General features: G+C 43.2%; 1 protein-coding gene across 5 annotated transcripts in view; it reads left to right on the forward strand.

The window, feature by feature from the left end:
• LOC124799246 (trafficking kinesin-binding protein milt) overlaps positions 1 to 24,441 on the forward strand; it is a 216,346-nt gene that overhangs the window by 153,624 nt on the left and 38,281 nt on the right. The window contains exon 2 of one of the 5 annotated variants that reach the window (XM_047262821.1): positions 19,412 to 19,610. The exons of the other annotated variants lie outside the window; for them this stretch is intronic. The gene's annotated coding sequence lies outside the window, so the exon portion shown is untranslated. The remainder of the gene's footprint in view (positions 1 to 19,411; positions 19,611 to 24,441) is intronic. 5 annotated transcript variants of the gene reach the window in all.

The raw sequence follows: 24,441 nt of genomic DNA on the forward strand, positions 1-24,441 counted from the left end.
TCACTGGTCAGTGACCTCAGCCGTGAAAGCTGGCGGCTCCAGTACAGCAGCCGCTCATTCAGCCGACTTATATAGTGAATGCACGGGCAAGGGCGGCTGGAATGAAAGCGACATAGAAGTGAGAGGGAGTGCGGTTTCACTTTTCATCTTCGTTTTAGGATGTAACTTCTCTTGGGTGCAGCTTGCCTCGTTAAGGCGATCGAATCCACGGCGAAGAGCGGAAGCAAATAAAAATAAACAGAAATCAATGTCTGCGGAAAAGCGTCTCTTCTGGTTCGGCAGAGACCTTCCAGAGGATGCTGTGGGGTGCTATTCAGTCTGTCCATCCAACAATGTGACTGCGACAAAGCGGACGAAAAATTAGTGAACGAATTGGGAGATGTAGAGTGGGTTCTGTGGTCCATCTCGGTGTTGCAAGACGTATCGCTACGGTAGGAAAGAGTACTCACTTCGTGGTGGTCTTCCATTAGCCAGTCGTTACACCACAATCAAACAAACATCGATTTAAATTTAAGAGTGTCTTGATCACAGCCGATGTTTTTTAAATAATTTTATGGCAATGAAGATAGCTGTTCTCCAACAGCGTTATATATGACTCAATTACCCGCTCTAACTCTTCTGTTCTCCAACAGCGTTATATATGACTCAATTAGGCGCTCTAACTCTTCTTCTTGTTTTCGTAATCCTTATGCGATAAATACGACGGTGTCAGCAGAATTGTGGCTCAGTCTTCCTCAAATACCTGTTCCCTGAGTTTCACGAAAATAACGCCTTTCTCCAGAAGATTCCGACTGAAGTTCTCCGAACATTACCTGTTATACTTCTGTTTTGTGCTATACCGATCTGTTACGATCCTAGCAATGCTTTTCTTAAGTCGTTCGATGTTTGCTGTCGTGTCTACTCGATAAATGCTCCAAACGCTGTAGCAACACTCTAGAAATGGTCGTACTAGCATCTTCTATACGATTTCCGTGAGGTGCACTGCTCTTTCCCAGAATCCAACAAAAATCTTCCAACCACCTTTTACAATATTGTGTCCTCATCCCATTCCATATCGCTAAATATTTAAACGCTATGACTTGCCCACTGATATTAGCCTTTATCATCTCTTTCTACCTTCATAGTGACGACATATTTATGAACTGACGTGCGATTTTCTCTATTACGATATTCACGGTATTCCAGCGCAAAGTTTTTCTTGCCTCAGTAATGATACTATGCTTAACGTCGCGAATTAAGACAATAGATCCTCCATTTGGTGGTCCGGTATGCAGCCTAGTAAGTTGACAGCATAAGATATTTTCATATTGATCGTTCAGTTTGTCACTTGAGCCAAGGCATTTCAAAACGCCTGCAGGCCTACATCGATCGTGGAAGAAAAGAAACTGAATATTATAACACAGTCGCCTGCTGAAAATAGTCATGCAGTTAATAGCTTTTCTCGAGTACTTGTTCTTTGAACTCTCCCAAAATCTTGGGACGAATTTCCCCCCCCCCCCAATGACACCCGAATGAATTCCACCTAAATCAGTAATGCACTTCTTATTGTTTGATAGCATTAGTGCACCACGCTTTGTTTGATGGTGTATTCTGTACGCAGAAAAACGACTGGCAAATGAATGAATCGTTACATGGATATTCTCTAAACTAATAGTCATCGGCTTCGGCCCCCTTCGTTAATCGAATGAGTCAGGAGAGACTGCATGTGTTCGTATTACTTTGTACCTTCAGAAGTCACTACCAGTCAATAGATTTTTTGTTTTTCCAGCTACATTACAATTTCCTTACTCACTACCAGTCAATCGATTTTTTGTTTACCCAGCTACATTACAATTTTCTTACTCCTGAAATGTCTTCTCTGGAACCTACATAGTCGGTGTAAGATTTGTAAAAATCGCACTGTGTCCGCTAATTCATAGCAAAACACAACGGAACACTGCAGCAGAATCACCTGTAAATGAAGTTACAGAAGTTACTCACTCCTAAATTCATTAAAGATTCCGCGTATTTCGTTCACTTTTGCCATTTTGTTCGTTAAGAACACACAGTAAATGCTCGCAATAGTCGCATAATAATACTGATACTAATGAATCGCGTAGCGACGAAGTTCTTGCAGATGACATGATGTTAATGTCAACAGACATCAAAGCGTATCGTCATCTCTGTGTGTGCTTCGGTCGGATTCCCAAGGCAGATCGAATGGGCAATTTGTGTAATATCCCACTAACAGATTTTGATTCAGGCGGCAATATTATCTGAATACTGGGGGGGGATTGTGATTTGGTCTGCGCGGAATCATAGTAAGCGTATTCATTATTTCAATGTACTTGAAAGGTTAAGGTTAGTCATACAAGGAATCATTATTAATGACTATTTTTGTATCACTCCCCAGCCACCCAGGGCTGCTGGCTCTGGTCGCTATAATATAGTCGCCTCTGAAATTTCACGATTGCAGGGGAAGAATAGATTTTCTTTGGCATGAAGATGGGCCGGACTTAACCTAATCGTTCTAAATGGCTGGCGGTTCGAGGAGCCACCTAGGCTGTCATAAGGACAAATTTTCTCATGACGGCCGGTGTTCAGACACGTCGCAAAAAAAGTTGTAAAAGTCCTGGCAGGACTGCAGCGCCATTAATGGAAGCAGGAAATTATACCTAAATTTTGCTCCTCAGTAGGCTTGGCGGGAAGATCTGTATGCAGAATTATTTCGTGGAGCGCTCCTGAGCGCAGGGAAGTCGGAAATCGGACGGTAACATATTGGCGCTCAGGTGGCAAGTCGTGGTCCCTCGCAGATAGTTTGTTTTAAATCGTTGTTTCTTAAGCCCGGAGTTCATGAACCTTCGCGATCAACAAGGCTATTTTCCGGTACAAAAAGCCAACGAAGTATTAGAAAGTGCACTCACATGCACGGGCGTAGAATTCTGCTTCTGCTCTTCTTTCTTGCGGATTAGTGAGCGTGAACTTTTTCCGTGGAAAGAGGCTTCAGAGCTTGCAACCATTAGGTAGCGGGTAATGGTGTTGGATAAAAGTGACGGACTTGGCTAAGGTTAATTGATACCAATAAATTTCATTTTTTCCGTGTAAATTTCATTTGTGTTTTTGTGTAACTTCCCTATTGACTCTGAACTGTTTTCATATTTTGTTGTTGTAGCAGCAGTCATTAGATGCTGTTGCTGCAGTTGGAGTCGGTGTATGAAATGTCAGTGGTGTGCGTATTCCACTCTAGTGGCCCGATCTCGGCACCTTTCTGAAAGTGGTTGGATTGCCACCAGGCTTTCATTGACATTAGAGTTGTAAGAAGTTTAATTCTGTGTCGCCCGTGGAAACGAGACTGGCGACCCTTTTTAGACCGATTTTATATGCTAGCAGTGCAGAGAATTAATGTGCGTCCGCCAACAAACGTTTGCTATTGAATCTCGACAGTGCTGCGTCACACAATAATTAGTCACGAGCGCCGCGCATCGTCAAAGGTACGTGTATTGAGGCCGCGGCTGCGCGCAACGCCGTGGAACCTTCAAGCAACGGACGAGAAGGAACGTTTCCCTTACTTAGTTGTAGCATTTTCTCTCTTCTTTCTGCATGCCACACCGATTGTAGACACGTCAGATACCTTGTACAGCCAGATCTTCAGGCGGATATTTGAAAGAAAGAAGTTGAAAAGTTCAATAAACACTACGTTGCATTACGAAAAGAACAGTATAGATAATAAATTATCGTTTGTAAATAATAGCGCCAGTAATTCTTGGGCGTAGGTTGGATTAAATTTTGGTTTGCACGTGCACTGGCAACAATTTACCGATAATACTAATCCGATTTTACTTGTCCTGAAGCGTCTGCATGTAGCCAGCCTACGGCACTGCCTGACGTCAGAAAGGGCAGATTTTATATTCATTTTGACACTTCTGTGTATTGGCTGTCAACGTGCTATGACTAGCATTTTCATTTATTAGTTGTGGTTTTCGCTGTATGTTATCTGTTGCAAAGATGAAATTTACTTGCAAATTACAGGCTTGGCTACTTTTACCATGACATTGTATTTGTATTTCTTCTCGTTTTTCTGCTGGTTCTGTCATAACGTTCGTTCAGGCATTGCTTTTTGATGTACGTTTCTAATAATATAACATTTTCTGCAATTGTTCTTCTGTTTAGTTTGGCTTATATTTCGAACAACTGTGGGCTGTTTTGAAGCTTCTCGCTTTTGATTTGTAGTTGGTGTGTGTTTTATGTGCATGCTTTGCTTATCTGCTTAAACGTTTGTGTATTTGTAATGTCTAGAGATAATTCGAAAATGTGTGTAACGTATTATTCGCTATAAATGTTTTTAGAATATGCTTTTTGTCTTTTATGTGCTTAAGATGACTTTTTCATTTTGTTAACGTTTGCAGCTTATTTGTAAAATTTTGAATGTGTTGAGAAATTTTGTGCTACAACTATATTTCAGCCTTGTAATTCTGTAAGCATTGCTTTATATATATATAATCTTCCCCAAATATATGCCAATTTTATAATCATCTAAATAAAATTTTCATTGTTGAATAAGGAACCTTGTGGCAAGCCTGTGATCCTTCCTCTTCGCAGACTGCAACGTGAAGCAACTTTTCGTAGTGGATATTATAGATCTATGTTCAAAATATATAGTATGCATAGACGCATGGATTCAACAAGTGGCTTTCGTATTCACGAACCATAAAATTCTAAACTATTTTGTACATGTCTATCACAACTATGCGGTTGATTGGGTTTTTTCAACCTCGTGCGAAAAGCTAATTGAACCAAACGGAACAGCGAATCCTAAACTTTAAGCGAACTAACCAATTAGTTTGGTTGTCTTTAGCAGAAGGGTAAGCAGAAATAACATTTCATAAGAATTCTTCTGTTACCAGCGTTGAACTGCGGTACCTCCATTCGTCAGCGAATATTCGCATTTCCTTTCTGTAATTCTCTTCTCACAGCGTGCAATCTGCACAACGCCCAGTTGTGGCGTCTGCTACTACTGACAGTGATGTTTTTTTTTGTGTACTCTAAGAACAATGCTTTCCGCCAATTCAGTGTGCTTCATAACGTAGCTCTGTCACAGTGAAGCATTCCTTGAAGTAACCCGAGGAAAAGACCTAGTGAGATGTTTCGTAACACAGCGGCCACAAGTTCTGTGGGTTCCCATGTTTCTTCGTTTACCGAATGGAAACGAGTAGTCTAGATTCATTTCCATGAGACTGCCGTCCCACTTAATATATTTTGTATATTTCTAGTTTTGTCCTAGTCTTAATCGTCAGGTACTGTGGGCTGCGGTTTTTACTTCCTGGACTCGGAACAGTCTACGAGACATGATCATATGTTAACACCATTGCTGACAGCGTCCAAAGTTGACCACCTGAAACATAAATACTAGATCTATCACGCGCGGAAACCCTAAAAAATCTTTTTGTTGTACCTGATTGCTGTTCAGACATCTATCGAATATTTTTGGTAGTATGTTAGAGACGAGTTCTTGCCACATGGCATACAGCCTCCCGGAGTTCGTTTTCCCTTCCGTTGCCTGCCAAATCGAGTAAAGTACACTGTAGAATTTGCCATTTTGACCCGTTATACATAAAGTAGTAAGCACCAGGCGGAAAAGTAAATCACTCAGATTGGGCTTTGTCTCCAGTTCCTCCACCTTGTGTTTGCAATTACCATACCTACATGGGAATTGTTGCACAGCTTAGTAAACAAATTAAAATACTGTATAGAAGTTGATTATTAGCTACACTCCACCGTGAGCTGCCGGTAACTACCCAGTTTTTGTTTAGTCCTCATCGCTGGTTAGCGTGTTCAGTGATTTGAGACCAACACACCATATAATGAAGTAGAAGTTGCAAATTTCAGTAATTCTTTTTCGTAGGCACAACCTTACATGGAGCAACGCAGTCCAAAGTTGCAATCATTTAGCATTGATTCACCGCTGATCATTAAAAAGCCGCAACAAAAGGTACTGTCATATACTCACATTTCATTTTCTCGCAAGGCATGACGAAAGCGGCTCCACTTTGTGACGGAAAACAAGAAACAAAAGTCTCCGTACAAGGGAGGCGTAGCTTTACAGAACTGTTGCTCAACATAGACCTTGTCGAATCTCCTCATTATCTTCGTTCAGCTGTCGGATATTCTTATATGTAGCCCCTCACCTAATCATTTCCATTCTTTGTCCTTCGTTTCCTGTCACAAAACGCCTCTCCAACGAGAACAGAGCACGCGCCTTGGCTGCCGTACCCCAGTTAGGCCAGTGCTTGTAGCGATATAGAAGTTTCAGAGATCAGTAGCAAAATTAAAGATTCCAGTAGAGGTTGTTGTTCATCCCTAGCGCTTGTCGTCGATCAACTGAAATGGCAGTTGCGCTGTTGTCACAAGCTGGCAGCCAAATAGCACAAGTTTTATTGCGACCACGGCTGCGCACGAACGATTTTCGGTTTTCTGTTAACATTGTAGTTCGCGTGTGACTGTATTATGCTGTTTTCACGCTTGGCCGTAGCACGTAATTATTAACGGCTGTAACGCCAACTCTTACGTAAGCTCTGCAGCCCGTAGCCTTTGGCATACTAGCGCCAGTAGTTCGGTGCACAGAACGTGCAAAATAGCACCCAGGTGCTAAGGGAAAACGCATGTTGCAGACAATGGGATTTAGTCACGGATTGTATCGTCGTGAAAGTAATTCCTCATTTTCTCGTGTCTCTCTTGAAAGGGACTGATGTATTTTGCGGGCGTCTTTTTTTCAGCTGGTGTCAGAAATAAAGCAATAATTTTGCGCGTCAGAAGCGGGTGGTGATTAAGACGTACCATTGAGGATGGCGGGATCATAATCCCATTCCTACCACTCTCATTTTTTGCTCCAGTTCCCGAACCAATGCCGATATAGTTCCTTCGACGAGGCCATCGCTGATCCCGTTCCCTCGTCCCTGGACAATTAGAGCGTGTCGTCGACGAGAAATGTCAGACCCCCTTTCTTTCATTCTTGAAAAGCATTTGTTTTTCACAAAAATAGCATACTGTGGCTCGTGTGTATGTGCCACAAAAATAGCATACTGTGACTTGTGTGCATGCGGGTCACAGTTTCAATTTCGTATTCGGAAGACGAAAAAATAAATATACGCGTATGTTGCGCTGTGACACATTGAAATCGTCGCACGACAATATCGTAGCACACAGGTAGACGAGCCAAAACAAAATGCCCATTTGTAAAGTGGAGAAAAGCTACACTAAGGTACTGTGGCACTAGCCTTTCAGTGTGTACCAGAACTGCAAATACGTACTTCCAAACAAACAAAAAATTAGAGCAAACTTTATTTTCTTGAAGTGAAATTTATTTTATTATCCCTCGTATGGCGCCGAAATGCACGAAGAAACTACTGATTGCCCGCTTTGTTTTTTTGCTTACCCGGCAGTCACCGGCCCTGTTGACCATGCGCTGCGTCAGCAATGTCTCCTCTGCTTTCTATCCGTTGCAGTTGCCTCCCAATTGACTACATTCAAACCTTCCGCATGTTTCTTTGAATTGTCTTCCCATTTGTTTCTTGGCCTACCCAGGAATCTCTCTGTTGTAATGTGGGCAGTGAAAGTTTGCTTAAGAAGTCGGGTCTCTAGCATACGGATTATGTGACCTGCCCATTTGGGTCACCTGTTCTTTAAGTGCATAAACTACTAGGTCAAGTTTGTTTCACGGCACCACGGAAAATGAACTTGCTTCCTGGTCACAGGTATTTCGGGATTGTGCAGTCCCGCTGTAACCACTAGCCAGCACCTTTCTGTCACAGCTCTCAGCCATCGGCTTTAGGTGTGGCTAGGTGTTGTGCATCCTATTGTTCAATGGCGCTCTTCTATCATGGGTGACGGGGCCTGTGCAGTGGCTGACCGCGAAATGCGACACCACAAGGACTACTTGCGCCTCTGTCGCGGTTTCCTCCTCCTTCCGTGACGCGGTCACCTCGGCAAAAGCTCCCTGCGTCACCGCAATATTTAGCAAGAAGCAAACACCTCTCCAGTCAGTCCGCGTGACGCGGCGGTACACAGACGCTCGTTTACGTTTTATGGGCGGTCGGTTAAGCAGCACGGACGTCCTAACCTTAACGCAGAATGCATTCTTTCTGCTCCTCATTTTTTCTAAAGAACTCCGCCATTTCAACCACGGTGCAACTTCGCATTATGCATATATTTCCAGAAACACCGTAAACACCAAGAAAAGTACTGGAACTGACTGGTAACCCTACCTGCGAAGCTAAACATTTGTAGTATAACATCAACCAGCCACATGTAAGAGCTAACTGTGCACGTACTTATAAAGTACTATTTGATACTGGGGATGAGTCAGTGCTTCCACTAGCTGTGTTACCTTGAGAGTGCTGCTATCCGTGCATTCATAGCAGGTGTTTCAGTGATACCACTGGAGAAATGTGGTATCTGCGCGGACCACATTTATTTATCATTGTGCTGGTGATGGTCTTACGTAACGGAAGTCCTGAGTGCGCACCGTTAAGGCTTCGGCAGCTGGAATTTTAATGCCCTGCAAATGGATCTCGTTAGGTTAACGTGTGCTATTAAACAAAAACAAGTTACTGCAATACTCGGCAATGACGGAAAACCTAACTCAGGATGACCCGACGCGGGATTGAGCCGTCGTCCTCCCGAATGCGAGTCCAGTGTGCTAACCACTGCGCCACTTAGCTCGGTCCGCTACAAGGTGGTGGAGAAGAGTTGTCTTACTGTGAATAGCACTCTGAGCGTTATACATAATATACTAACAAATTGTCATAAATTTTAAGGAGGCACAGTCAGTCTTGGTAGCGCATAGAATATCTGCTACATTGGCAAGTCTAGCATTTTACTGTGGATCGTATTAGCTTTTCAGATGAGTGGGCTGATGTTAAGATATACACATGACTCAGTAGGTCACTTCATTATAAATAGTTACGATTATGTAAATCTGTCCGCCCCCGGTAGCTGAGTGGTCAGCGCGACATACTGCCAATCCTAAAGGCCCGGTTTCGACTCCCGGCTGGGTCGGAGATTTTCTCCGCTCAGGGACTGGGTGTTGTTGCCCTAATCATCATATCATCCCCATCGAAGCGCAAGTCGCCGAAGTGGCGTCAAATGGAAAAGACTTGCACCAGACGGGAGGCCCTCGTCACACGCCGTTATTATATTATTATATTATTATGTTAATCTGTTATCCAGTGGCATTTCAGGAAATAATTACACAGCCACAATTGAGTGCTTTATTTGTCATAAGTAACGACGTTAAAGCCTCTTTATCAGTTACTCCCGCATAAAAATGTCAAACTTCCAGCTTGTAATAAAGTAACGAAATCAGAGCACTTTAATCTTCATCAATGCGAAGAGTCCATAACGTACGGAAATAAAATGCAAAATTACACCTCGGACGTAACAGAATTGTAAATTGCAAATGATGCTTTTAATGTTGTATGTATGGTGTTATGCCTGTCAGCAGTTGAAAGTAATGGAGCATTGGAACAAAAATACAAATTATCTCTAAGCTATTCATTGCAATTGTTGCAGTATTTTTGGCGGTGTACTTAGTGTGATTCACGTCTCCCACAAAAGAACTTCGGTACTCCCCCAAAATGTTCCCCCGCACACAGTGCGTAGCTATTCATTACTTCTATATATGTATACATATCTACGTCAGATCTGTTCCTTGTCCTACAGGTAATCGACCGATGCTGCTCTCGTCACCCTGTGGTCTATGCTTGGCCGTGCCGCTGCTCATTCGCGTTTCTCTTGGTCCCAAGGAGTGGACTGGCTGACCGTTTGGCTAGGGAGGCAGATACTTACCCCCATTCCCTTTCATGATTCGAGCTGCGCATATGCGGATCTACGTCAAATCTGAGACCAAAAGTGCAATTACATCTGGTGCGCCACTGCTCTCGGTAAGAAACTTCGCACAATCAAGGAGTCTACAGCGGCTTGGTGCTCTTCCTTACTCTCCTGTGTCTTATGCCGTCTACGCATTGGTCATACCAAGCTCACCCATTGTTTCCTCTTGCATAAAGAACCACCCCCACGATGTGGTTGTGGAGCCAGGCTGACAGTATCCAACATATTGGTCGAAGGTCCTCATCTTTTGGCCCTTCGATTTGTGGATGGTTGGACTGGTCCTCAGTTTCCTCCGTGAAAGTGATTATTTTCAGATACGAGGTTTTACTTTACTCTTGGTGCAGGGGTAGAGTGGTTTTGGTTGGGACCTATCTTCGTTCTCTGTCTGGAATCTCATAACTGCCCCGTGGAAAGACTGCTGTTTCACCCCCCTGTCTTCTCCAGTTTTTAAATATGGTCTATGTTTTAATGCCTTGTACTGTGTTTTAACTTCCTCGCTTTATAGTTTTGACTCCTCTGACTGGATCCGTCCACTTTTAGTGGTCCCTCTCTCTTCCGCGAGCAACTTAGGAATCGCGGGACTGATGACCTCACCGTTTGGTCCCATAACGCCCCTCACTCATTGTTGCTGAATGGATATTGTAGCAATTGTACACGAACAACACGTCAAAAAGCAGACGTCGGCCGCATGCATGCCAGAATGAGTTTCACATTCACTGCGCATTTCAGGTAATCTCACTTGGCCTGACAGTGCAGTCCGTTATACACTCTTTGACAGGTGAAAACCGTGTTATCAATCCATATCTCTTTGTGTCGATTGGCTGTGGCCTCGAGGATGCTACGTTGGTATGTAGGCCGAGTACACAGTATTTATTCGCGGTTTTTGTAAGTGTGACGCTAGGAGAGATGTCATTTTTTTTCTCGAACCCCAAAGGAAGTGTTCTAACCGATCCGAACGATCCCCGACCCCCACCTCTTATGTTTGAAGTTGTAATCAGTGTATTTATGTTTTAGCAGTAACATTCGCATGAACGGCCCCAAACTAGAATCATTTTGATAATTCTAGTACTCAAATAACAGAACACCTTTTAAAACACAAATGCTAACTGCCCAGTTAATCTTTCTGTGTCCAAACCATATTTCTTTTTTCGTCTTAGTAAGTCATATCCGTACCATATTTGACTGAAACTGTTCCAGGCTTTCTAAAGTTATACTTAATGTCCACCCCACAAACAGGGGTTCTATGAGTGTCTTACCCTCTCATTATTTTTCCCCGGATAGTAAGACGTGTGTACTAAGTTTTAAGGAAATTTTTGCTTACATTTCAAAGCAGCTCTTCAGTTTCACCACTTTCCTTCCGTTAACCCCCAGCCACCTCCACAGGAGTGCTAGGCATGTCGAAAACCCAGAGTATTTTCTGCAGATAATATATCACGAGTGTACCGAGTTTGATTGAAGTTCCTACTTGCGTGACAGAGGTATTCTACACGTCACCCAAACAAATAGCGGACATAGGATGGATTGACCCCCACGGTAGTTGTCTTCGTACTGAGTCCTGCGTTTATCAAATTTGATTTCGCTGCAGACATTTATCCTTCGTAGTGAAACACAACGTAGCGAGTGCAGGGTAGGCTAGGGGATGTCGAATCGATCAAATTTCTCCGGGTCAGATATGTACCGTTAAGTTCGGCCATGCAGACTGGTAATGCGATACGGCGTTCTTGGGAGCAGGTATCTGCATCGTGGACTGCCCGCTAATGCAGTTTGTGTGTACTAGAGTTTGTATCATAGATTTGCGATCGCAGGGTGGTCGTCTGCGAGGGCACATTGCGAGAGTGAGCACAGTATCGTGTCATAGGTTTCTCCGGTGCGAAGCAGAGTTCAACGAACTCCAAGCCAGTTGTGTTCGCACGTGTCTGCTCCTCCCACGTGTATCTGGCACAAACAGGTCCCACGTCCTCGTACCGCCCGTCCGTTGCGACACATCCCCTTCCGCCACCGCCACTTTGGTTAGCCACGCCCAGTCGTTCTCATTCCCTCTATCACATAATTGCGTTTGCCAGAGACAAAAAAAGCGTTAGTGTGTGTCTACACAGCTTCAGCACTTTCATGTACACTGACCGAGAATGATTTGTTATTAAGCCGTAAGTTGTTCATTTCACGTATTTTTAAATGTCGGTCTACCGTATTCTGTTAACAGTACATGAAACGGTAAAGATTTAGTTACATTAGATTGATCGGAGACGCAGTTGTTCAGTATTTATGGTGGTCTGTATATGGCAGGCACCAGCAACTCGTAGCCCACTTCAGTCGCGAAAAGCTGCAAAGTTGTCATCAATGCTCAGATAGCAAAGGAGTTGCGGGAACCAAAAACCATTTTTGCTGAGATATTGTGACGGATAATTGCACACTGTTTTGTTGGATTTGTAGAACACACGGGCTTAAAACAAACGTGTAGGTAGCTGGTCTATTATCTACGGACGGTCAACGAAATCTTACATTGCTTCGATATCAGACGCGTTTTCCACGTACTCGACAGGAGGAAGGGGCTACATTCTTTTAGCTGTGGCATTGCTTTTTGTTTGTGAGAAGAATGTTGTCCTTAGTATGGATTCCAGGTTAAGCTATAGGTGTACTTCTAATCGAATAAGTCAGTTCGTAGGGTAATAGAGAGACGGGTTCAACGAACATGCCTAATAACCCTTGAATTGACGGTAGCTCAACCACTTTGTTGAAGTTTCATTTGTGTTGATTAACAGGTGAAGTCATTACGAATGAACCTTGTTTCTGGAAACAATGACATTTTCGTGTCTAATGACTTTAAGAACTGGGGACAGTTTGCAGAGCCACGATGTTTGTTTCATTTACCATGTAAATAAAACTAAATTTTGACGTAGATAAATTGTGAAAAAGCATTGATGAAAAGGACTTGAAGATCTTTGCTCGTAACACAGCAGAGCTATATAACCGAACCTTTGCGTCAGCTGGCATTGCACAATCCAACTACATTACCGGAGGTGTTTGCGCTCAACATATTTAGGACACGTCTACTACTCTCGGGCCTACTGAAAGTTTCGCAGACACTAAATTCTCTCTTTACTATTAATATTGATTACTATTAATATTGATTTTTCTTCTGAGCATAATTTGCCGTTCGTTGGTTACGTTCACTGCCCTGTTGCCTGTACCAGATTCGTAACGCCCTTAAGAGTGCACAGCTAAGAAAGGCAGTCACGTTTATTAATGTGGTGTATATCAAAGCCGTGCAAAGTATCGTCACATTTATTAGTGTGGTGTATATGAAAGCAGTGTAAAGTATTCCCTAATTATTGAGAACCCTTTTTAAACACCAAACTAACAAAATTGCCATGTTTTTATTAATAATGAATAGGAGCATTGTGTCTATGCTAATTCTTTAACTTTGGTGGTTTTAGGAAAGTGAAGGCGAATCCTGAAATGTTGGTCACAGATTCAACCGCTAGTTGACTACAGCGACTGTAACTGATTCGACCCGAGTCCATTAAGATTACGTCAGGATCTGAATAGATGTTGGTTACTTCTTTATTAGCTTATCTTCCACGTGTTCCTTTGCCCCTGCGTGTCAAACCTCACGCGATAAATGATCCACGCAGGAATGTTTATAGACGTTTGGAGATGCAAGTGGTAGTTGAGTGACAGTTGATGTCAAGGATAACGGCGCAAATCTCTCTTGCAAAAAAACTTGGTGTGCAGCGACTTGTCTTTACGGTTTATAAATGGAAGTTTATCTCGGTATGGTAACACTTTCGTGGTGCCATTACAATAGTTGACCCTCAAAACTACGGCAATTATGAAATGATGCGGAAGTCATCCAATTTCCTGTCTCAAATGCTGCTTCCCACCTGCTACTGATTGAAAACACCATAAGTGCGAGGAGTAGAGCGTCAGCTTGATGGTGGTTAGGTATTTTTTTTCCTAATAATTATTGACATTGTCCTAATATGACGCCACACAGGACGTAAATGACACTGATTATTTGTATTTAGTGCTGAACTTATTTTAATGTGTTTCGCTGCACTCTCGTGTTGTGTAAATTATGTACGGAAAGAAATAATGGGGCCAGCGTGACATCCCTGAGATTTTTGAGACGCAAAGTGGGCGCAAATTTTGTTAGTCGCGAGTGTTTCGTTTCTTGTAGTGACGTTACAACAGCAGGTTGCGGCAGCGTCCTGAAGCGTGACCTAGGAAACGCGATCGATGACACACTGCACCCACTGCGCGGCGCAGGGCTCCGAGAATAACGGACCACTCTTCAACCTTGTGCAGCATTTAGTTCATATCGACTCTGATCCGCGGACGCGCTGCCTTTCCTCCATGTGCGAGTAACCTCAGTACGCGGCTTGGTCGCCTGTTACCGAGTTTTTGCTGTTCGGATTGCTCTAGTACGGAGTGTATTACATCCTCAGACGGGGCGCCGGAAACCGACGCGAGAAAGATGGAAGCTACCTGGAGTGCCTGTCGTCCTGAATTGCATATCAGTTCCGTCCGTACTCACAAACTGATTTCGTCGGTACAGGCATAAAACCACTACATTCGTAAATGCACAGTTTCTTGTGTCCTAGTCCAGTGCAATGAGAGGAATTTTTCAGGGTTTTCTAGCGGTGGCAGCGCTTGTTTAGTCCGCCTGTAGTTCTCCAAAAGCTGTCTTTAGTAAGCGAAAGTGAAGCTATCCCATATAGGAAAGCTTTTGTAAATTGCTGTTTCATAGTGTTTGATGTAATCGGTGTTTACGCAATTGTTCAGCGCCGTTAATGTTGCCTGTCGGCCCGGTAGCATTTAAGTGTTTTGCATTGGGTGTTAAGTGTTTTCTTGGCAAGACAAGGAACTTTGTTCGTTGTGAAGTAGAAATGTGAGTTCCTAGAACCATAATCGGCTCTTCCAGCCAAAGCTATGTGCGTGTTTTTTGTTGGCTGATTGGCGCGGAGCCTCCCTGTTACGCTAGAATTTTTGGACATAACCAGTGTGTGTGTGTGTGTGTGTGTGTGTGTGTGTGTGTTTCCTTCGACATCTTTCGTTGACTGTTGAAGTTTAACTTTCTGGAGCGCTTTTATCCCTGCGTTGTTTATAATACCTACATGTACATTCATATTTTCGTTTCGTCCTGTACATACAATCTGCAATTCTAAATCGATCGCATCTAGTTTAATTCTTCCCATCGTGAAGTATTTTTCCATGAGGCCATATTGCAGTACACCATAATAGTGTTGTATTAAATTCGTAAAAAAAAATAAAAGAAATCCTTACGTCAAAATAGTGTTAGGCATGGAGGAATTTACGGTTCATTAGCCTGATCGACGATCATGATGCAATGGAAGAGAGAAAAGGGTCAATAAGGGAAGCATCAAATGCTGTTTTCCATTGGTCAATGACACTATCGGCTGATTTGTAGAAAGCAGCTCAGTGTACCACGTTCAGGTGGATAAATGCAGATTGTATGTAGTTCATGTTAAAAAGCTGCCCATAACTGGGGATACCTCGCGAACACGGTTAAGTCACGGCATGCGGGCTGCCGGTGCGTCACCCACTGGGTGCTCCCGCGTGGCGCTTTCGTTCGTCGACCGCCAGGGCCGCCACCTGAGCCAAGGCCGGCAGGCGTCACAGCCGGCTGCGGGTCACTCGTGCGGCCGCTCTGCTCTGCTTGGCTCCAATGCTCCGTCGCCACAGAGCGTTCTCACTAGACGAGCTTCCCATTTTACGCTGTTCCCACCCTCCCACACTCGTTTTTATTTTACCACTCAATTCCATTTAGCTCCTGCCGCTACCGACTGAGCGATGTGAAGGTCTTAACTCTCACAACGAAGACATGAATTAAGAGCAGAAACGCCTTAAAAAGCGCCATTTAAACGCTGTTTACCGAAATTTATACGCTTAGCAAGTACTGTGAAAGAAACATTTAAAGTCTTAGATTGGGACCTGAGCGGTCGACATGTCCACTGTACACTTTGAGAGGAAACTACTTTTCCGTAATAAATATGTAGGAGACAAAAAGTTAAGGTTCAGTAACATTCAGACGTTGCTTGTGTGCAGAACATGTTTAGTGTTACTTTTATTGCGACGTAAAACAAACGAGATAGTTCGTAGTACTAAGGAATTGTACTTTGTGGAGAAATAGTGCACGACTGGTTTTCGAACGTGAATTGTGCTCTTTAGCTATGGTAAATTTTATTACATTCGATCAATTCTCTGGAAATGTTTGAGTGGCTAACTAATGACCTCTCATTAAATTCCGCCGGAAAATTTCGGATCCGAAATCTGACACACAACAAGAGAGCATGATACTTTTTATTTTCTCTGCAGACATTGAAATAATTGAGGTTGCCTTCAGCGTGTGGTGCATTCGAGTCCACACAACACTGCATTTGTCGCTTCCCCTGCTCAAAACATTCTTGCCAGTCGTTTTCCGTGAGAGTGGGCGGGAACTCCATTGTAAACTTTTGACCCTTTACGTAGTATATTTCCATCCACTAGCTAGCACTGTGTTGGTCAATTTGGACAACCTTGTCACAGCCCAAGAACATACAGTTCAAGGTAGTAAAATTATAGTTTCTTAGTAAAATGAACAGTCTAGTTTCTTTTGCATCCAGATATTTTCCTAGACAGTGATACAAAGTCTTATTTTTACAGTGACGCATTTTAAGAGATGAAAATTTTTTCTAAGATCATTATTGCAAAAAGATCCATTAAAGACGACATTAGTTAAAACAGGCCTCGACATTCTCACTTCATGGATTCACACTAAATGCTAAGGAGTAAATGTACGGGAATAGTAGGATGTAATCAGTATTTGCAAAATTATTCTCCCGTGTTGGCCCTTTGTTCTTCTGGTCACTAGTTCGTCAGAAAGGTTTAGACTTGGGAACAAAATAGTAAACGATTTTCTTGATTACACGTCAGCAGTATTCTTGGCTCTTAAACAGGATAAAAGGCACGCAGTGTTATGTAGGTAAGCATTCTTTTTTGTCAAAAATTTGACAACCTTCTACTCAGCGCGTAGTCCAGCATGTGCTTTGCGAATTGTGACGTATTTTCAGACAGCGTGAAAAGTGGGCAGCTATTTACTTTCTGTGTGACAAGAATACTGAAAGCCGAGTAGTCTGTGTAGCGAAACACGAATTGTAGACAGCGTATCCCTACAGCCGTACGCACTTGACCTATGACGAAGTAATGTGTTCGATGAGGAACTGAAGACACCTGCAGTTCCAAGAAACTCAACTGCCAGGGTATGACCTTCTGGTGCACACGTTGCGCAGTCTCTCAAGAAGCCTATTTGCTCTTAATGCACGATCGTTACCTGGGAGAATGTCTTACAGTAGATGTCATGCTGAGAAAACGTGCACTAACCTCAACTCGGTTTTCCCTTGTGCCATAAATCTTGTTTCAACGATCCTAAGTCATCAGAAGTGTCATTGTCAACTCATAAGCTTTAAAAGCTCGACGCTTGGGTCAGCAAACAAAATTCTTCACTACTAATAAGTTACCAGTTTAAACAAGGGATTGTACGAGGCTTGTGAACATTACGTACTTTTTCTTGAAATACACATCCGAACTCTTATTAATTTAAGCTGCTCAGAGAAAGAAATTAGGAATGACTTCATAATACGGATAAGGACGTCAGATTTTCTAGGCAGATCCTGTCCCTTGTATGCATAAATAAGACCTCAGCCCCCTCGTGGGAAAATCAGAATTAACTGATGACAGCTTGCGGACGAATGTTGTTCCCTCCGTGCGCTGAAAGACATTTTGTAGTGGAACCCTCGCGTAACTCAGTTGTGGCTCGTAGTGAAAGCAAAATGCACGCGTAGCAGGCCTGGAACGGTAGTGTGCCGTCATTCGTGTTGCATGGTTACCGAAGTACAAACTCGATATCCTCGGACGACAGCGGCGTGCCCGATGCGTCATGGTGTACCTGTTGCGGTACAGACCTGCCCTTTGCACGTGATTCACGCTGGATACAAGGGCGTGCGACTTCCGTCGACCTCGCCGCTGGCTGACCTCTGCAATCAGTGTGTGCGCGACCTCGTTGAGTGCATAGCATGCCGTAACGCTCTTAAACTCCCCAGATTCAAAGCACTTAAAGCAGTTGCTGCTTCATCTCTGGTTGGTATCTTTGTCAGTATAACCAACGCAGGGTATTACATATAGAGCGTTCGGAAATTCCGGTCGCTAATTTGTGCATCGTGGGAGAGGGGACCGAGTACACATTATTTTGAATAGGAACCTAAGTCTGTTGTAACCATTTTAAATCAGGCCACTACCTCATCCACTTACGTTTAAGGAATTTAATTAGGAGTGACGTGCAACGAATCTAACCACCGCATTCGATTAAGTAACAATTCCAGTGGAAAAGTAAAGTTATCCATTTCGCACTTTTAATACTTTCGCCGGTAATAAAACAAAGAAAAAGAAGAGTACGCTGTGATTGGCACACGGGAGTGTTGCACAACAACAGCGGCTCTATACACACATTGGTCCTACGAATCATGTTAGCTAACTAACTCTGTCATACTCTCTCTCATCAGTTTTTCGTGCAGCGACCAGCAGAACTTTCTCTACAGGAGTTCCGGAAACTAAATCCTTCATACGAAAAAGTCCTATGGTGTTGAATCAAGCTATACACCTTGGCCTATCCGTAATTACCCGAATCGTTTGTTACAATATCTCCCAATGTCAAGTTGATGTGAAGCTCTGTGTTGTCATGCTGAAAACAGATATATTCAATGTTACAGTTCCAATGAACGGGTCAAACACTTGATCGGTCAAACACGTGATCCAGTAAATACGCGAGACAGAATAACTTAACCCGTTACAATGCATAATACATTGCAACTTGCTTTGTTTCATATTAGCTGCATTGTTTTATTTTCTGTGGAGTTTGTCAATTTTCCCATACGATATCTGTTGATGACAGAGTGCTTGGAGGTGACGAGATGGTAAACTTTCTCATAAGACCATCTTCTTAAAGGAAAAAAAGGGTTTTCTGCTCTGTGTTCAACCAATTAGATTTCTTATTATCCTTGATAGCAACTTGTTAGTACAACTGTACTTACATTTTTTTCCCCGTAACCGTGTTCTTGTTTTGTAGGTGAGGCAGAACAGAAGCTGTGTGGCCATACCACTTTCGATAGCAAGTAACGCATCTGTTATGGCCCTATGCTGATGCCCTATAGACGCTATTGCGAGAAAATACTTTACTCTCAAGTCTGTAGAATCCTGCACGTGAATATATTGGGCTATCAGCTCATATCGCGATCTGCACCTGATGGCATTTTGTGGTGGCCTGCTGGCAAAGATAAAAGCGCTCAGTTGTTATCTGTGGCCGGTCGGCGCGCCGTTACACCGACGCCGTTGCGGCAGGCCGACAGTTCGATCCGAGACGTGAGCACAGACAAGCACCGTAGAGCAGGGCGAGGTTATCGTCGCGTGTCCAGCAGTGAGAGCGGAAAGTCTCAGCAGCAACCCCGTCACCATGTGGATGAGGAGCTCTCTGGTGACGTGTCCTCCCCCACAGCTGCACCTGCTGGACACGCTGGACGAGGAGCAGTCCGAGGACGTCACTCATGGGGAAGAGCTGCTGCTGGAAGACGGCGACGAGGCGGCGACGAGCTCCGACGAGGGCGGCGACGACGACGACGATCCGTACGAGTACGACGATGAGCTGCCTCCCCCGCCGCCGCCGAGGTCTTTGGACGATGACCTCATTTTAGAAGGTAGACCACGCACGTCTGCGAGGTCAGCCAGCGCGCGTGTAGAACCGCATGGTGTTGCTAGAGCTCAGATTTCCAGGAAACGCCAGCGTCTGTCCAGTGCTATGCGGCAGCTGCGTCTACGCGAGCGCTGCACTCGGAGAGGAAAACGATTTCAGGATATCGCTTACATGTCAGTACGTAAATAAGACTATAGGTACTTGTCTCTGACCCTAAGGTAAATTTCAAGCTTTTTGTGTCCTCTGGCGTACATTTTCTGTATTCGGTCATAGATGTGGGTGACGCCGTCGCTCTTGTGATTACTGCGGAAAGTAGTTAATGATGTGGTGTTCCTCCAGCTCTTGCATTGTCCTGATCCTCTGTATATTAGGCCATTCCGTATGGACAGACAAAATTCCCTTGGAATGACTGTGAGGAGATATTGCTAGTACGTTCAGAAATCGTTTCTTTTATTTTTGGACATTGATTGTTGAGACCTGAAAATTACGTAACATGTATAAATTACATAACACGTATGGGGCAATCGTTACTGACGGGTTAAAAGGTGTTGTCTGTAAATTCAAATGCCCTCTCCATCGCTGTCGATCTTATCGTTCTGAAGTGTTTTCATTAAGATTTCCGCTCGGTGGTGGGGGCTTTTAGTTAACTACGCAGAAACAACTTAACAAAAGTAAGATTGGTGTCAAAAAATCTCTTCAGTGTAAACTAACCTGTATTGTGCCATATACTAAGCAATGTCGAGGACAAACTTTTGTCCCTTTCCTTGTACGACCAGAGGCTCGAAAGGCACCTGTCAGGTGGTGCAGAAAATACAGACGTTATTATAACACAGTTATGCAAGTTTGTTCGTCGACAAACTGCGCAGTGAGACATTCAGAAATGTTAGCACAAGAGCTCATCTATTTTGACACTAGCAACAAATAGTTGATTTCATCCATTCGTTTCGCTGTTCGCCAACTGTGCAGATACCTATTTAGTTCGTAGAGCGTAGAACATAAAAATTGTACGATAGGGTAAATATGTTGTTACGTAAGACTTGAAATGGAAGTTTCTTTGCGGCAAGAAAGGTTGCTCACCACAGTCATTTCCATTGTGAACAATAGAGTACAGGTCCCGTGCAGGCGCTAGACATCAATTATCTCCCTGTTGGCGAAGCGTTACGTAAGTCTTGATCTCGTTACATAAAACAGCATTGATCCGACTGACGGAAGTTTAAGTGTCTGTTGCCAAGCGTGCATGTATTATGTCCAGAAATTCATTAATTACATGACAACTTATATGCGATACAAATTAGCACTACAGAAATTAAATGAACTGCTTTTATCCTGTTTTTTGATGCAAAAATATTCGCAGGGCTAAATCTGAAAGAATACCTTTATTCTAATATTACTGTTCACGATCGCCTGCCTTGTCGACGATGAGATTTTGTAGTATGATATCGGCAGTGTCCCTTTGGAGCCCTCTCGGCATTTGCCTTAAGCGATTTAGAATAACCTAAATATGGGTGATTGGACGGGGATTTGAGCTGCCATCCTTCCGAACGCGAGGTTCAAAAGACTGCTCCACTTTGCTGGCTCTCCCGAGTGTCACTAATCAGATCTTTTTTTTTCTTTTTTCCTCAAGATAATTTAATATGACGTCTCCAATGATAACGTCGTTGAGGAATGGCTGAATTGTAGTCTAATATTTTCTCCGCGCATAGAGAAACTCACTACCTTGTCACGATTATTGGAATATCGGATAAACTGCCTCGTGAATAAAAACATAGGTTCTCACTTTGGGAAGCACGTAGGAGGATTATCGGTAGTATTCCGGTCGTGTCAGTGGAGTACGTAATATGGATTTAAAATAGTGGCTAGCATAGAAATCACATTTTCTGCACTAACGAAAATTCATGCTTCGCTGTATTGCATGGCATTGAATGAAATCATAGCTTTTAAGTTTTTTTTCCCCAGAGGTAGATATAATTGGATTACAGATACGTGGCACGAAGGTATTAATTTCCCGCCCCCCTCCCCACACACACACACACACACACACACACACACACACACACACACACATTTCGGTGGTAAAGCAAAATGACGTATACTTCTACAAGAATTAGACTTCGTGCAAAACATTTCGGTGGTAGTCATTATAACACAAAGGTTGATCATTTTCGTAAAGAAACAGGTATTTTTTGCCTACGACCTCAGTAAAACTCTGCCTTGTCAAAAATATATCCCATTCGCTAATATTAGTAATCTGCAGTGGCAGTAAAATTGTACGCACACCATTAATCTATTTACCGAGGAAAAAGTCGTATCCCCCAATTACGAAGTCTGACAGAAGTGCAGTGATGGAGTCGCGTTGTGGATATAGTGACAGCTGACCGGAGCCATCAGGTGTGTGGTCCTCTGAAACGCGAAAGTACGCATCCCTCTCTAGTCTGCTCCGCGCAATGTCGCTGCTTCGACGTAAAATACGTACCTGTTGTTTTCTTGCGCAGCTGAGAAGGTCGTTACGAGTAAAGTTGCATCACGCAAGGCCGCTGACAAGTGTGGTTTGGAGAATGCTAGGGGTTCCCCGCCAGTGACTTAGCCTGCTTAAGCAGTTCCCAACTCTTGGACGTAACACATACCACACCCGAACAAACGTGCTACAGTTCTCATGTATGAGCTCCTTAGAGCACAAGTGAAGTAAATCGCCTTATTCTTATTTCGAAATAATTAATAGTTTACTAGGTTTGTTATAAAGAATTCAGCAGTACTTTTATGTTATATTATGTATTATCAGTAGAGTTTTTTTCTGACTCTAGCTAACAATTTCAATCAGTTTCATCCAGGCCTGATAAAGGCCCTAAATGGAGTTCTGCCAATTGTGACATAAGTGGGTAAATGATTTTATGTTCTATAAGAATATATATGGCAGTCAATAACATTGAATGTACATAATTAAACCTAAGGTGTCACTCATCGTCAGTACTACAAATTCAGTTCAGTAGCCCATTGTCTTCCGAAATAAGACTCTGAAAGTTGGGGGTGAACAGTTCCATGTCGTCCTTCGCTTTTGTAACAGCCAGTGGTCCTGGGTACAGCTTTCCTCGTGGTATGTTTGTCAGAAACTTTGCATCCGTTTCTAGATTTCGGCTTGAAGTTCAGCTTGTGAAGTTCCATGTATGTTGCGTTTCCTTTAAAAAGAGTGCGAATGGCTCACTCGTTTGCTACGGAATCCATTGCATCTTCAACCATGACACTGGTTGTTTTTCAGTGCTAGTCCTTCTGGTGAAAGACTCCAACAAGTTTTACATAGACAAGAAGTTGTCATTAGTTCCTTTCTCACTAGGGTTTTTCCCGTTAACTTCGCAACAATAGTGTGCCAGTCATTGATACAAAATATATTAGTCTTAGTGCAGTTTCCTGTTGAGACAAAATCACCGTCATTGGTGAGCTAGGAATGGCCACCTGTCATTTTACTTTAATAGAGAATTTGTCTACAGCAGTTAGGTCTCAGAGGTACTTAATGCACCCAAACAAGAACTATTAATGTTGGTGTAAAATAATGGGAAAATATAAAACATTAATATTGGATGACTTTGAATGTAATGGAAAATATTCATCGCTGGATCAATTGTCCCAGATGCTGTTTTTATTGCTATAACTCACGACAAATCACGCTGAACACAATTTAAACAAGGAAACTCATGTTATTGAAACAATCGGAAGATCGAAAATCTCACAGCAAATTGAGAAAACTCAAATAATAGGAGAAACTGTCACTTCAGCTATCAACACACAGATGGTTCTGATTACAGCAGAAACTTGTTGCCATCTGTGCGGTTGCTGTACTAGTTACCTATTACACCATTGGCTCTTTCAATAGAATGCCACCAGCTTGCTTGCATGGTTAATGCTGTCATTTCCATAGGCCTCCTTGCGGATTTATCCTCATTTAATGGACGCAACATCATACTCTCAAGTGGTAGAGGAACAGAATAATGGAGTACCGAGATTCATATCTGAAAACTATCAAACCATCAGAATATGGAAAACACGGTGGGAAATATTCTTAAAAAGGTATATATTTCCTCTAGGCAACGAACAACTTCTACTTTTAAAGAATAATTTTACTTTATGAACGCCCAACTGTATTGATTATTTCAACTGACCATCATCCTTAGATATCGATTACGCCTAGCCGCACCGCAGCTAACCAGTTTTGTGGAATTTCAAAATGGAGAAAAACAAACACACACACACACACACACACACACACACACACACACACACACACACACACACACACACACACACACAGAGAGAGAGAGAGAGAGAGAGAGAGAGAGAGAGAGAGAGAGGAGGAGGAGGGGGGGAGGAAGGAATACATAGCACAGTCCTTTCTCAAGGTATGCGACAAAAGAACAGCCTAAATTTTTGAGAACGGTCAACAGGTAGAAAAAGAAAGTGAGGGCACAAATGAAAACAGTGATTTTGGTGATGAGATTTCCAATAATATGAGGGACATCAAAATTTCACCTGGCACAGCGGGACCATGGAATGATTCCATTCCAAATTAATCATCACATGCAATTAACACATGCAGCCACTGGGAGACAATAAATTCCTGTATCGTAGAACGCTGTTGGTCGTTGACGAATCCACAACCCTCCCCACTCTTGCACTTCCTCGTCCGACTAAAACCGACGTCCACACATCTTTCTTCAGGTTGCCAAACATGTGACAATCGCACGGTGAAGGGTCCGGGCTGTACGGATGATGTTGCAGTGTTTACCAAGCAAATCGCTGAAGCGTAGCCTTCGTCCAATTGTCAGTGTGAGGGCGGGTGGTCTCGT

This window comes from Schistocerca piceifrons, chromosome 1 (genome assembly GCF_021461385.2).
Source record: "Schistocerca piceifrons isolate TAMUIC-IGC-003096 chromosome 1, iqSchPice1.1, whole genome shotgun sequence".
NCBI classification, from domain to species: Eukaryota; Metazoa; Arthropoda; class Insecta; order Orthoptera; family Acrididae; genus Schistocerca; species Schistocerca piceifrons.